Below are 14016 nucleotides of genomic sequence, written 5' to 3' on the forward strand. Positions count from 1 at the left end.
GAGACATGTTTAACACCGTATTAACCTTATACTGTCTTTTCACTGATGCCTTGGGCCGTAAAGCAAACCGCTTCTTCCAGTATATAACTTTCAACCTGATTTTCTCTATTATCCATCTTATATCAAGTCTCGCTCTGACTTTAATAAAGTTAGAGCCTGTGCTGCTGACCAAACAGACGGCTTTATTGGCTAATGCATTTACAAAACACCATATGAGTCAGAAATAATGAACTGTGGATAGCCACAGGCAGATCACTCACTAACACCTACGTCTAGTAAGACATCTGCCTGTCCTTATATTCCCTATGGCTCAAAAAACAATATTATTTGGCCACTGAAGCAATGTTTGCCTTGCTATAATTACTTTCTGCTATGACATTTGTTGCTTAGTCTAGTTTTTATAGGGAACTGAGGCTCTGTTCACACAGCACCGGCTCCAATTGGAGCCCCCGTCACAGATTCCATCAGATTTGACGGAAAAATATACAGTAATAGAATTCAAAAGACCCCTTTGTATACTAGGATCCAACAGGGGCTGGTGATATCTGCTGTGCCTTGCATTATGGTCTCTGTTATAAATGGGAACTACGCTGAAAACATATACAGAATCTAAGGGTATATTCACATGGGCAAAACTCCCCAAACAATATGTAGATTCATTTCAATATTGGATTAAATGGAGAATGTTTACAAGTTATATGGTCTTTAAAAAACAGCACTGAAAAGAAATGACATGACACTTTGCAGAGCATGTTAAATTTAATGGCAGCTTAAAATAAGAAAAAACCTTAAAAGACACAAAAAAAAAAAAAAAAAAATCAGTACCAAAACTACACAGGTGATTTTAAGATGGTTTATTCAGAGTATGTGAACATACCCTAAAGCAAGTTTCAGATGAGCACCTTTGTGATCACATTACAGATGCAAGACCTGGTTTGACTGTGGATCTAAAAATCTTAATTAAAAGGGATCTTTAATTTTTTTAGTTCAGGTCTTTCGACGAGTGGTTGGGATGGGACTATATACAAAAAAAAATGAGTAATATTATGTTCTTCTGACTTAAAGCTTGCCATACATTTTCAATAACCATTCATTCAATAACTTTCTTTTATCCAAAAGATCCTTTTCTTGACCTACCCATTCACATGAACATTTGGCACAGCTCAATGATCATGTCTTCTCCATGCAGAGGTGAAGGCTGATCTGGCAGTGGCTTATCTTTCCCTAAACAATAGGGCTGTATTGTGAAGATCCAACATGCCTGACCCTTCTCTTCACTAACATCATCTGTCGGCGGAGAGGTGGGAGGACGCTCTATACTGCTGGAAGCCGTGGGTTCAGCCGACTTTTGTATAAGGGCAGTATATTGATAATTCTCAGAATGTCTGATGATACCAACATTGACTTTTATTGACTTCACTGGTCAAACCTTTGCCCAGCAGAGTCCACAGACCCAACCTGAGAAGATATATATACTGACACTTAAGGGAATACATATGGCATATAAGATAGATAGATAGATAGATAGATAGATAGATAGATAGATAGATAGATAAATAGATAGGTATTTGAATATTCCACAGCACTCCACTTGAGTAAGGTGAAGAAAATGTATTTACATGCAATCATGCAATTTCCAATTCTCATCCAAATGCTGTGGAAATTTTCTTAAAATGTTGATTGACTTTCAGTGCAGATTTTTACATTTACAGCATGTCAATTTATTTCATGGATTTCCATTGCGTATGTAACGCGGCAGGGCTAAGAACTGAAGTGTACACGGCAAAATCTGCTACAAATAAGATTCCCCATACTCAGTAGTCCGGGCTAATTGTGCCAGAAAGCTGAATGTAACAGTTCTGGAAAAGGTGATTGTGTTTTACACAATGTTGACAATGGTGAAAATCATGCTGATAATGCCATCAGCAGAATAAATGCTTCTCTCTATTTTTCATGAACTATTTCTGTACAAGACATTGAGGCTCCATGTGGTTAGACTGCTGAAAAATTTGGAGGAAGTCAAACTTCCCTTTTCCGAGCCTTGCCTACGAAACTTGCCTGGATTTTCTTTCATTTCCAGTGTTCGTTTCTTAAAACTGAGGACAAACCCTTTGTTCCTGGTGCCAGTAGGCATCGACAGACATGGCAACCAAAACTAAATAGTCATAAGAAAGAACTGTACAGTTGTAAGATATGGTTGACTCCTCAAGTATTATTTAAGGCTGGGTTCACACTACGTATATTTCAGTCAGTATTGTGGTCCTCATATTGCAACCAAAACCAGGAGTGGATTAAAAACACAGAAAGGCTCTGTTCACACAATTGTGAAATTGAGTGAATGGCCGCCATTTAATGGCAAATATTTGCTGTTATTTTAAAACAATAGCTGTTATATTGAAATAATGGCAGTTATTTACCGTTATATGGCGGCCATCCACTCAATTTCAACATTGTGTGAACAGATCCTTTCTGTGTTTTTAATCCACTCCTGGTTTTGGTTGCAATATGAGGACCACAATACTGACTGAAATATACGTAGTGTGAACCCAGCCTAAGGGTACAAACACACACGGCATATACGCTGCGTATTTACTGCTGCGATATGCAGCAGATACGCAGCAGATTAGATCTAAATAACTGAACACAGCATCAAATCTGCTGCAGATCTGCTGCAGATCCTGTAGGTGTAACCGCACCCTAATGGTGCGTTCACATCTACAGGATCTGCAGCTGATTTTCTGCAGCAGATTTCATTTAAATAACTGAACACAGCATCAAATCTGCTGCAGATCTGCTGCAGATCCTGTAGGTGTGAACGCACCCTAAGAGTGTAATAGATGAGAAAAAAAAGTCCCACACTCACCCTTTGTAGTGAATCCAGTAGTGTTTATTTCAGCATAAAACATAACAGAGAGGATGGCATGCAGGTGCTCGTCCTGTGATGATCGTTTCAGGTGTGGACCCTTCTCCTAGCCGGAAGAAGGGTTCACACTCGAAGTGATCATCCCAGGAAGAGCACCTGCACCTCAATGCCTCCCTCTCTGTTACATTTTATGCTGAAATAAACACTACTGGATTCACTGCAAAGTGTGAGTGTGGGACTTTTTTCTTATCTACTACATTGAAATTGTTGCATTATTGCCTGAGTGATACATGTTACATCTCAAGTAATTAGTAATTAGTATACCACTAGTGCAGATCATCTATTGCTACACTGGATATATACATTAAGGGCGCGTTCACACCTACAGGATCTGCAGCAGATTTGATGCTGTGTTCAGTTATTTAAATGAAATCTGCAGCAGATCTGCTGCGGATCCGCAGCAGAAAATCAGCTGCAGGTCCTGTAGGTGTGAACGCACCATAAAGGAGAGTACCACCAGGCTATGGTTGTTATGCTCTGGTGTCTATAATCAAGTTAGGCTAGGTATGCATCTTAAGCTAACTTGGAAGTATTCCTTACAAGGTTAGAGATGGGACTGTTATATGTAACGAGCATTGTGTATGAGCAAAGCCATGCAGGCCATGTTCAATATGTTACTGATGTTGCGGTGACATCAAGAAGCCATTGGACATTATGTGCAGGCATGATTTCGTCTGAACACAGTTTTTGCAACATACATTCACCTCCCTCTCGTCTCTGAAGCTTTGCTTCCGAGACAGCCAGAGAGTGGATGTGGTGCGCCAGAGAGAGGAACAGGTAGGACCTTTCTGCTCTCTTGATAAATCTTTCAATGGATCTGGTGGATATACACTGTGTTTAATTTTAAGGCTAGGTTCACACAACGTCCAAGAAATGAGTGTTTTTGATATTTTAAAAAACATCCGTTTTTGCCTTAATTAACTGACTGCAATGGCAATGCATTGAAGTCAATGGACGGACGGACGTCCAATGCACACAGCGTATCGAAAAACGTCCCTTTTTGCCGTGGTAAAAATGGCAGTTTTTCGATGCGTTGTGTGCATTGGACGTCCGTCCTCCCATTGACTTCAATGCATTGCCATTGCAGTCAGTTAAATAGCGGCAAAAACTGATGTGTTTTAACGGCCGTTGTTTGATGTTGTGTGAACCTAGCCAAACAGAGACACAGTCACTAAGCAGCCTATTACTCTTCCTTTAGACACAGTTTAAGATTTGAAAGTGTGAATTCAGCCTTACTGTAGTTAACTGACTGCAAGTGGAAAGATGACAAGATGTCAGGCCATCTTGCCACTTGCGTCCTGTGTCAGAGTAGTGGCGAGCCCTTCTCCTGAACTTATGCGCTTCTCTTATTCTATCAACTTGCTGCATCTTCTTAACCCAAAAGTACTACAATCCATTGGTTCCACAATACAGTATATGGTAAAATAAAAGATGGTATTCAAAAGTATTACTGCTCTTGCAAAAAAAAAAAAAAACAATCACCAATATGGTTGTGTCAACAGAAAATAAAGAAAACCATGGCTCTTGGAAGAGGAAAAAGTGTGTACAGCATTAAGGGATTAACTACTACCATACCTTGACATAAAAGTACCCCCCCCCCCCAAGGGCCTTAGTAAGCGTGCCACAACTTACTGTCACATCATGGTAATGGCAAGGTCATTGCCACTGTCCCCATTTAATCAACAATAACAGCATGCCTTTATGTGCATGAGACCTAAAAGTGATCCTTTAATATTTTCATGTACAATAATTGTAGGATGGCTCCCAGAATCAATTCTACTATTCGGCCTTTGGAACAACATCTGTGCCATGTGCTACCACCCTGCTTTAGAGTGTCCTTTGGTAGTTTTTTCAGCAGAAATATTATACGGCATTATGGGGCAACATGAGTTGATGTCCTATTCTTATATGTGTCTAGAGCAATAGTACTCACATTATCTCAGCTCGGAATATAGAGTATATAAATACACACACTGGTAGCCACAACTATGTGATGTTGTCATCAGCTGGCATCTCAGGCGGTCAGACATGTTGCTTACATGCTTAGTCTGCTGGGCCTCCTTATCGCCACCATCTGCAGACAAACATAACAGCTCCAGCCACAAGGAAATGCTGGTGATATGTGATGCAGTATTTGTTTATTGCAAACCCTACTGCAAGAATGGAAGCGCAGACAGACCCCACCCTATTCTGATCAAAACAGTTTGCTAAAATAAAAGAGTAGACGCACCAAAAGTATTAAGAAATGAAAAAATCCTAAGTATTGTTTAAAACATATGAAAAAAAAAAGTCTCGATGCTTCCTGGCATTGAATTGAGGCACCCGACTGTCTCAGGGGAAGCAAGTTCAGGAATCAAGATTGTTTAGATTCTGGCAGTGATGGAGAACTGCAGTCACGCACTCTGAACTGCTCAGAATCCAGCAGAGGCAGGAAGATGTGGTTAACTCTGTGCATTCAGGCCTCACAAGGCACACTTATGGCACAATTCTCTCCTAAGCCGATGACAAGCCAGCGACCATCATGCGCATTAATTAATGACACTACAATGATGCTAATATGCCATCGGTAACATAATATGACCAGGCAGGAGTTGCACACGTAGCTGACAGCATGATGTATAGATCCGCCTAACCCTGATCAGCTGTTTCCCATGAATTCAAGTCAGTGTAATCGCAACCTTCAAAAATAAGTGATTAAAAGCAGAGATACAGAGGAATGACTTCAGAACTGCCATACTAGTATTATTCCCACAATCCGCCTCTGTTTAGAATATCACTGCTGCTCAGATTGTTCTTGTAACAAGCTGTGTTATTGCTGGTTTTTGGCTCCGGGCCCATCCACATCATATCTCCCATATAATGAATTAAGTATGGCACGTCTGTTGTATGGATAGGCTCACAGGGCTCCTACATACCAAACAGGCAGCTAGGTCATTACACAAGTCTGGCCCCATATTTAGGCTCCTGAGCAATTACGCTTCCATCCCTTTGCTGTCATCTCTACTTTGCTTATGGGACATCTGTAAGATATTGGTTTAAAATTCCAAAACCTGGGTTCATTGTAAAGAATATTTATGATAATCTGTTTCATATGTGGTTGAGATACCAGAAAACAGAGTAATAAAGTGACAGATATTAGAATTCTATTAAGTGCTGGTGGTGGTGGAAATGTATACTTTGCTCCATCTTTATAAGGATTATGTAATTTTTCTATGGGTCATGGGCCAAGAGGTGGGCAGCCCTTCCATATTCTAACTGTTGAAGGTCAAATCTTATTGTGGAAAGCCAGCTTTAGGTGTTTTATATGATCCTATTATGTATTCTATTTATTGTGCTTATACAGAATCTTAATTATAATTAGTCCTTTCACCATAATTCTAGACTTATTCCATTCAATCTCAGCTCCAAGAGTGTAAGGGATGTATTACATGGAGTGATAATCGGCCAAAGCTGATTATCAATTTGTGTAATAAAGACAATGATTAGCCAATGAGCCAACGATCAGCTGATTGTGTCTTTTGGTCCTGACTAGAGATGAGCGAATGCTGCTCGAATCCATTCGAACCCGAACTTTCAGCATTTGGTTAGCGGTGGCTGCTGAACTTGGATAAAGCCCTAAGGCTATGTGGAAATCATGGATATAGTCATTGGCTGTATCCATTATTTCCAGACAACCTTAGAGCTTTATCCAAGTTCAGCAGCCCCAGCTAACCAAATACCGAACGCTCGGGTTCGGATGGACTCGAACCCGAACCTGGTTCGCTCATCTCTAGTCCTGACCTAAAGTCATTGCCCACGAGGCGCCATCACTACATGTAATAGCGACAGTAATGGATTATAATAGGTCCTTTTCGGGAGGGGGGGGGGGTAGCCTGGGGCCCTGAGCTTCTGGGCTGAGGGGGCTATCTAATACAGCCCTAACACAATTTCCTTTTCTGCAATAACTAGTAATAATTACACTATTACAGGCCTTTTATACAGGCCGATTATCGAGCAAAAAAAGTTAATTCATTCAAATTTAAACCACAATCTGATGGAAAAACGGCAACGATCACACTACGAACGAAAATTTGTTCGTATGTCATTAATCGCATCTTTTCAGTTTATCTCAAAATCATTGTTACTCATTCTCAAGTCTTAAATGTAAATATTTATTGTTCACAGTATATAGGTACAAACCCATATGCGATCATTCACAGAGTATATACCAACACAATTACAATTGTAATTATGATTGCATTAACAACTTTTCACAGCGATATATCAAAATCTCTATCATTTAAAAAAGTGCGTAAGTGATTTGTACGTGTAATAAGACCCCTACTTTTAAAAACTAGCACAGTGGGGTGGTTGCTATAGGTTTGACATATAAGACTTGCTCAAGGTCATTCCTCTAGTGCCTTCACACATTTCGTCCTTTGAGATCTATACTCTCCGAGTCTTCCACCCATTCAAGTTGCGGTTGTCTGCTGCCCTGCCTGGTTTACCTTACAAGTTCTTGGATCCCTTGCACTGGCTTCCCCATCTTTTGAAACACTAACTTTCATTATGTGTGACACAACCATTCGCATTGACCACCCAGTGTCTCAGTTTTTATCGTTAACCATCTTCCAAGGACTTTCTCAAGTTACAAATTCTCCTACATACATAGACAGAAATTCATATGATCTGACCTTCTTCTGACTCTTACAGCCTATTTGTTTCTACATTCTACAGTCAGCATTGTCTCCAATCTTTTTCCTCTCCTGTCTCACCTGGTTGCCAAATATTACAATCAAAATATTGAAAGTGCATTGGACAAAGCATCTACATTCAGAACACAGGCAGTGGCAACTATGGTCCATGTATTGAGAAATATTTTTGCAGATCTCCTCCATTACAAGTTCATGCACCAAGCCTTTAACACTGCTCATTACCATGCCAAACAATCCTATTTCGCCACTCTCATTGCTGTAATATTTAATAATCCAAAACAGCTTTTTGATACTTTTCACTCTCTGCTTAGTTTAAGTGCACTCAGATGGTGCCTAAAGACTAGAATAGATTTTCAGCATGATGGGTTCCCTTTTAGAGATGAGCGAACCTGGAGCATGCTCGAGTCGATCCGAACCCGAGCATTCGGCATTTGATTAGTGGTGGCTGCTGAAGTTGGATAAAGCCCTAAGGCTATGTAGAAAACATGGATATAGTCATTGGCTGTATCCATGTTTTCAAGACAACCTTAGAGCTTTATCCAATTTCAGCAGCCACCACTAATCAAATGCCGAACGATCGGGTTCGGATGGACTCGAGAGTGCTTGAGGTTCGCTCATCTCTATTCCCTTTAAAGAGATGTTCATTCATAATTTGTACTGTTTTTACTACTGTGTATGGTTGTTGAAAATGACAAATCATTAGATGATCATTCCTGATCAGATCTACACTTAGGACTTCTTGGGGATTTCCAGACCATTGTACAATAATAGACAATTTAACTGTCCTGTCAATGACTTTGTGGTGGATGTATTGTGTTTTATTATTGGACATTTTATATTATTTGTGCAAATGCTCTATGTTTGCTAATCTGGAAATAATATTTCTGTAGCACCCATTGAAGTGTCTTGCAAATATGTTTAGTAAATAAAGAAGAAGTGTTACATGTCTGTGGACGATCCTGCTTGGGATCCACAGAGGAAGAAATTTGCAGAAATTCCTACTCAGTTTACACATAAGAACACATGTGGGTTAATCTTCTGCGCACTAATGAAAATATACCAGATTACTGCTCGAATAAAAATTATGTTTATAGTATTATTATGTGAATAGCTCATTTCAGCACTGTGAATGTTTCAATAATACTGGGCGGCAGAGGGAATTTAATTTCTCTGCAGTTCTCCTATCAGACTGGCCATGGTCCCAGTCAAATAATATAGTTTGCCATTAGCAGCAGTCTGTATTCTCTGTCTGTGGATTTCATGGGTGATTAATACCCTCTCTCTATATGTATGCCTTAAAGGGGTTATATGGATAGATAGCATTTTTGATATGGTGCTGGGGCCACTAAAATGTAGTTTTTAATAAATAAATAAATAAATAAATAAAAAAAGCATACTTACCTACCTGAGTCCTGTGCAGTTCCCCTTGTGATGTCTTCTAGTTCTCTAAGGTCTAGCATGAATAAACTCTGGACTTATATAGTTATGCTTTAACACCCAAACCTAAGGTACTTACAAACATCTCTCCAAAACCCTCCATACTCATCAACATTCACCTTGGCCAAAGTTCATTTGTTTTGAATGACAAGAGGATGGGCAGGCTACTACCAGATTCTTCTGGTGGTGGCCTATCCCAAAACCAAAAGAATTGAGTAGTCAAAATCCAACATGCCTATTCCTTCTCTTGCCAACATCCTATGTCGTGGGAAAGCCTGGCCCCACAATGTTGTCTTAGGAGCCTTTAGATCTCCAAAGATCTCCTTACAAAAGTCTAGCTTCAGGGGATGCAGTTATAATATCGGCAATCAAATGTCTATATCACATCCATGTAAAACCAGCTTCGTGATTATTCTTTAAGAAAATGCTGACAAAAGGTCCACTTTAGTCCCTTAATTTTCATAGATTTCCTAAAGATGAACCAACCCTTTAAAACATATACAAAAGATACATCATGTATGTCATTGTCATTGTCACTTCCAAAAACTTGCAACAAGTCAGAGAGACATGTCAAAAGTTTTGATCGGTCCTGGTCCGAGTGTTCTGACCCTGACCGAAGGTGAGAATGAGCAGGAAGAGGACCACACTGCCCGATCTCTGTTCTGTATCAGAAAGAAAAGCCTGCCTCATAGACTTTCATTATGAGTCTGACTTATCCTACACTGAGCTGGGAGAGGACCGTGCTGAGTGTGGACCACCGGTTTGTTCTCACAATCGGACCATTCAAAATTTTTGACATGTTTCTCTGACATATCGAGAGTTTTTTGAAATGACAGTGACACTTTAAAGAATTTCATCTGACCCACATAGTTTAGGAACAGATGGGCATATCAAGAAACTGTAAAAAGGTGTGTAAGCAGGACACCATACACTATTTACTAATAAAAACATCTACTTTTTGGGGGGATTGGCTACATGTCCTCTTTATGTTCAGATGGGTGTAGAAAACCATTGGGCGCTTGACATTAATAAAGTGAATATGCAAAAAAGAGCCCATGGAGCCTCATTAAGGAGTTTCAAAACACAGGACTAGCCAGATATCCCTCCGAGAAGGGCCCAGCCAAGGGGTGGCCCCTGTAGGGAAGCCACCAAAACCACCATATTAAGTGGCCCTATAGGTCAATGTAATGACAAGGGAAAAACTGAGGCTAAGTATCCTTCCACCCTCTTCAGTGTGGAGCAGGATTCTGGCAAGGTGGGAGCAATGCCTAGTAAAGCCATAAGAGAAACAGATAACTGATCTCAGGGAGACCAGCCAAAGATAACACTGTCTGCGGCCAGTTAAATCGCTCAATGCAGTGAAATCCTTGGTGCAATGCTCCCTGGGATATATAAATATACAAAAAGAGCCTCATTTAGGAGTCTCGAAACACAGGACTAGCCAGGTATCCCTCCGGGAAGGGCCCAAGGTGAGTAGCAGTATCATTTACTCCCTTGAAGCTGCAGCCATATTGCGCCTTGGGATTGCAGTGATTTTTTGTTTCTAGAATTGCTAAATTCTGAGAGTGACACAGCATTTTGACAACTTATATGTATACGTGTAGGAAATTTACGTAGTCCGCAGTCGACTATTCTGGCATTGTTTTTTTGCTTATAAACCCCTGAAATGGTGCCAAAAATACAACTTGGTCTACAAATAAAAATCCTCATATGGCTATGTCACTGAAAAAATGTCAAAGCAGTATAGCCCAGAAAGAGAATATGGATATAGGAGAACCTGTGTTCCATGAACCACTTGAAAGTGGAAAAATAGGAGGAGATCTCTAGGAAGATGCTTTTATTTCTAATTCTAGAAATGAACCACATTGTTTTTACATTGAGGCCAACAGAAAAAGAGTTTTGGCAGAGTCACCCAAGAGATCAGCCGTAGACTCTAGAATTAAAATGTAAAACATGTGAAAGCTATTACACTGCCAGCGACGTACTGTGTTTACTGTGCTAAAGAGATATTGTGGACAATACATTCCCTAAAATATTTAAAGCATGAAACAGCTTACATCTGAGCATTGGGTGTATCACTGGACTGTCTTACTGGCTAATCTACAACAATTCCCCTATGTGTCATTCCTACGTAAGTCAGCGTTGATAATCATCTCTGAAATAATTTCTTCCCAGTTAACAATATAACTTTTACAAAAGCGAAAAAAAAAACCCAGATGTACAAGGTCAGTGGCAGATTGCTATATTAGGGTGTGTTCGCACGTTCAGGTTTTTAATTGCAATTATTGGCTACAAATGTGATATGTCTGCCAAAAAGTTTGTTCACCGTTTTCAATAACAACCATTGTTGAGTGTTGCAGTGGGTAATATCAAAGGCTAAGTATCCCGGGATCAGGACAGGATCCATCTTCCATGCTGTCCACCATCTTCCATACAGTACAGCTACTACCACTAGCCCTAAACAGTCTTCATTCCAAATTTTCTACCATTTAGCTGAAAGGCAAATTGGCTTTCTGCTCTTTCGGTGTTATCAGCAGGGAGGGGAAGGGGTTTATACATCTATTCTGATAAGAGAGAAACATTGGAGGACAGCTTACACAAGCAGTAGGTGAAGAGGAGAGCAGATACATGCACTCTGTGGGAAAATCCAGTAGGCTGTGTACAAGAGTAGAGAAAAATACAGCTTCAACAGCAAAATGTAGAGGCCATAGAAAAGAAACTAAGCACATTTTGTAATAAAGGCCCATGGGGAAAGTGTTTCTTACCATAAGTACAAAGCAAGAACTAGCTGTTAATTCTATGAGATTTCAGGGTGTCTTTATTCAGATTGAATTTATTTGAGGCAACTAGAATCTGACAGCTAATTCCAGGAAATCAGACCCAGAATGAATTTCAGGAAATTCGATCTTTTCCATCAAATATATATAGTGAATGCAGTCCCCATGTCAGTGTATTATATATTTTTATATATATATATATATATATATATATATATATATATATAATATAAATCTGAGGGAACCTTCCAGGAGAGACTAATTTCAGCAATGACAGCCAATCACTGAATGAGGCAGTTATTAAGTTATTGGCTGAGCGGGCCGTCACTGCTAAGACAAGTCCATCTTAGAAGCAGGAAGATGATTATGGTAAACTGGAAGTGTTTACATGGGGAGCTGCATGAAAACCTCAAAGGTAAGTATTTTTTTTTTATGCCAAATGTAAAGGGTTTTTTTGGTTCCCGCATTGCCCCTTGAACAGGACCCATGATTATATGAATAAAGTAGGCCATATAAGTATATGAATGAAGTAGTTCTAGCTAATGGGAATACTATACCATGCTATATATGATTTTAGTGTATTTAACATAATTTTAATTGTGGTTTAATAAGTGTTTCATGGCTACCCATACACAACTAATCTAGAAAATACTTGCTAGAGAATACAATACACAGTACTATTATACTAGTATAGAGGGAATTCTTAGTAAATCAGAGGCACTTTGTGTGGTGGACAGACTCTGACCCCTTCTCCTGACAAAAACAAATGGACAAAGAGTATTTTTTCAGTACAGTAAAGATGCCCATACATGTGAGAACAGTCAATTAAAAAGTCTGATGAAGACCTGAAGTAAGGCCGGACAAACTAGGGGGCTACGCACCCATAAGGGGAGGCCTCAATGACTGGGGTTTGGTTGCTAGGGCCCTGAAAGGTAACTCAGGGAGGTAAGGGGTTAATGGCTGGATGGGGTGGGGAGTACAGTGGGGAAACCAGGGTCAGGAGTTAATTGATTGGTGGGGGTGGGGGGTGGAGGAGATGGTGGGGTTGGGGAATATAACCTGTGGGAAAGGGGGGCTGGTACCTTTTGCCTGTCTGACAGTGGAGGAATCTGTGCCATGGATCCGCTGGCTGCTCTTTTTGATCAATTGCGGCAAACCGCCGACGAGAGAGGGCCAGAGTGGCTGCAGTCCCAGCTCCAGGGTCTGCTCCCGGGGTCCGGTGTTGCCCCAGCCTCGGCTTCATCACCTGTACGCCGGTCGCTGAGGACCAGGCCTCTGGAGCGACTCAGCCCTGACGAGACCCCCCAGGCCAGGGCCGAGAGGAATCCGCACATGCGGGCCTGCAACGGGGGGGAGGAGTCGCCTCCCCTGCTGGCTGATGATTGCGACGAGGATTCGGGACCTGGCACAGCGGACCCACATGTTGGAAGGTCCGGTGGGTCTGCCCGGCGAGGAATCAGAGGTCGGAGGCGGAGCCTACAACAGAGGGAGACATCCGCTTCCTCCCGGCTACAGGAAGTGACCGGGCACCTTCCGGCTGGCCCCGCCCCCCATGGGCATGGCGCCCCTGCTCCTACGTTACCTGCAGCGCTTCCGGTTGGGAGCGTGACAGGGCCGCCCCTGATGTCCGTGGCCGTTCTTCCGGGACATGTCGCTCCCCTCCAGGATGTTGACCCGATGGCCGCTGCTGCTTGTCAAGGGGATCCAGGACCTTCCGCTCCTGGGCTCACAGCACCCAGGCAGTTCGGTGAGTCTGCGGGGCTTAATCCAGATGTAGCAGGGCTCGGGGGAAATGCAAGGGCTGGGGAGATACAGAGGGGGGTGTTTGATGTATTGTTGGGCCTGCGCCAGTTATTGTGGAGTGTGGGGACGGGCCCTGTAGGGGTTCCACCTGTGGCGGCTTGGGCTTCTCCGGGTGGTGAAGGCAGCGGGGGAGCGGGTGTTCTGGCAGGACATGCAGTGGGGTCTGTGGGGCTGCCTATGGGGTCCGGGGGTGTTACTGAGAGGAGTGCTGGGGCTGGGGTAGTGGCGGAGGTACAGACACAGACTGACCTGGACTCTGGGAGGAGGGAGGACGTTACTAGGTTGGACGATGCTGTAAAAGGTGAAATCTATGAGTGCTTTGAGGGGCCCCTGGGGTCCCATCTGAAGCAAGAGGTGAAGGACAAAATTCACAAGGGGGAAT

At 41.8% G+C, this 14016-nt stretch overlaps 1 protein-coding gene across 2 annotated transcripts in view; it reads right to left on the reverse strand.

Moving 5' to 3' along the window:
- ACVRL1 (activin A receptor like type 1) overlaps positions 1-14016 on the reverse strand; it is a 68359-nt gene that overhangs the window by 46457 nt on the left and 7886 nt on the right. The gene's annotated exons all lie outside the window — the stretch shown is intronic.

Source organism: Dendropsophus ebraccatus, chromosome 5, assembly GCF_027789765.1.
Source record: "Dendropsophus ebraccatus isolate aDenEbr1 chromosome 5, aDenEbr1.pat, whole genome shotgun sequence".
Classification (NCBI taxonomy): Eukaryota; Metazoa; Chordata; class Amphibia; order Anura; family Hylidae; genus Dendropsophus; species Dendropsophus ebraccatus.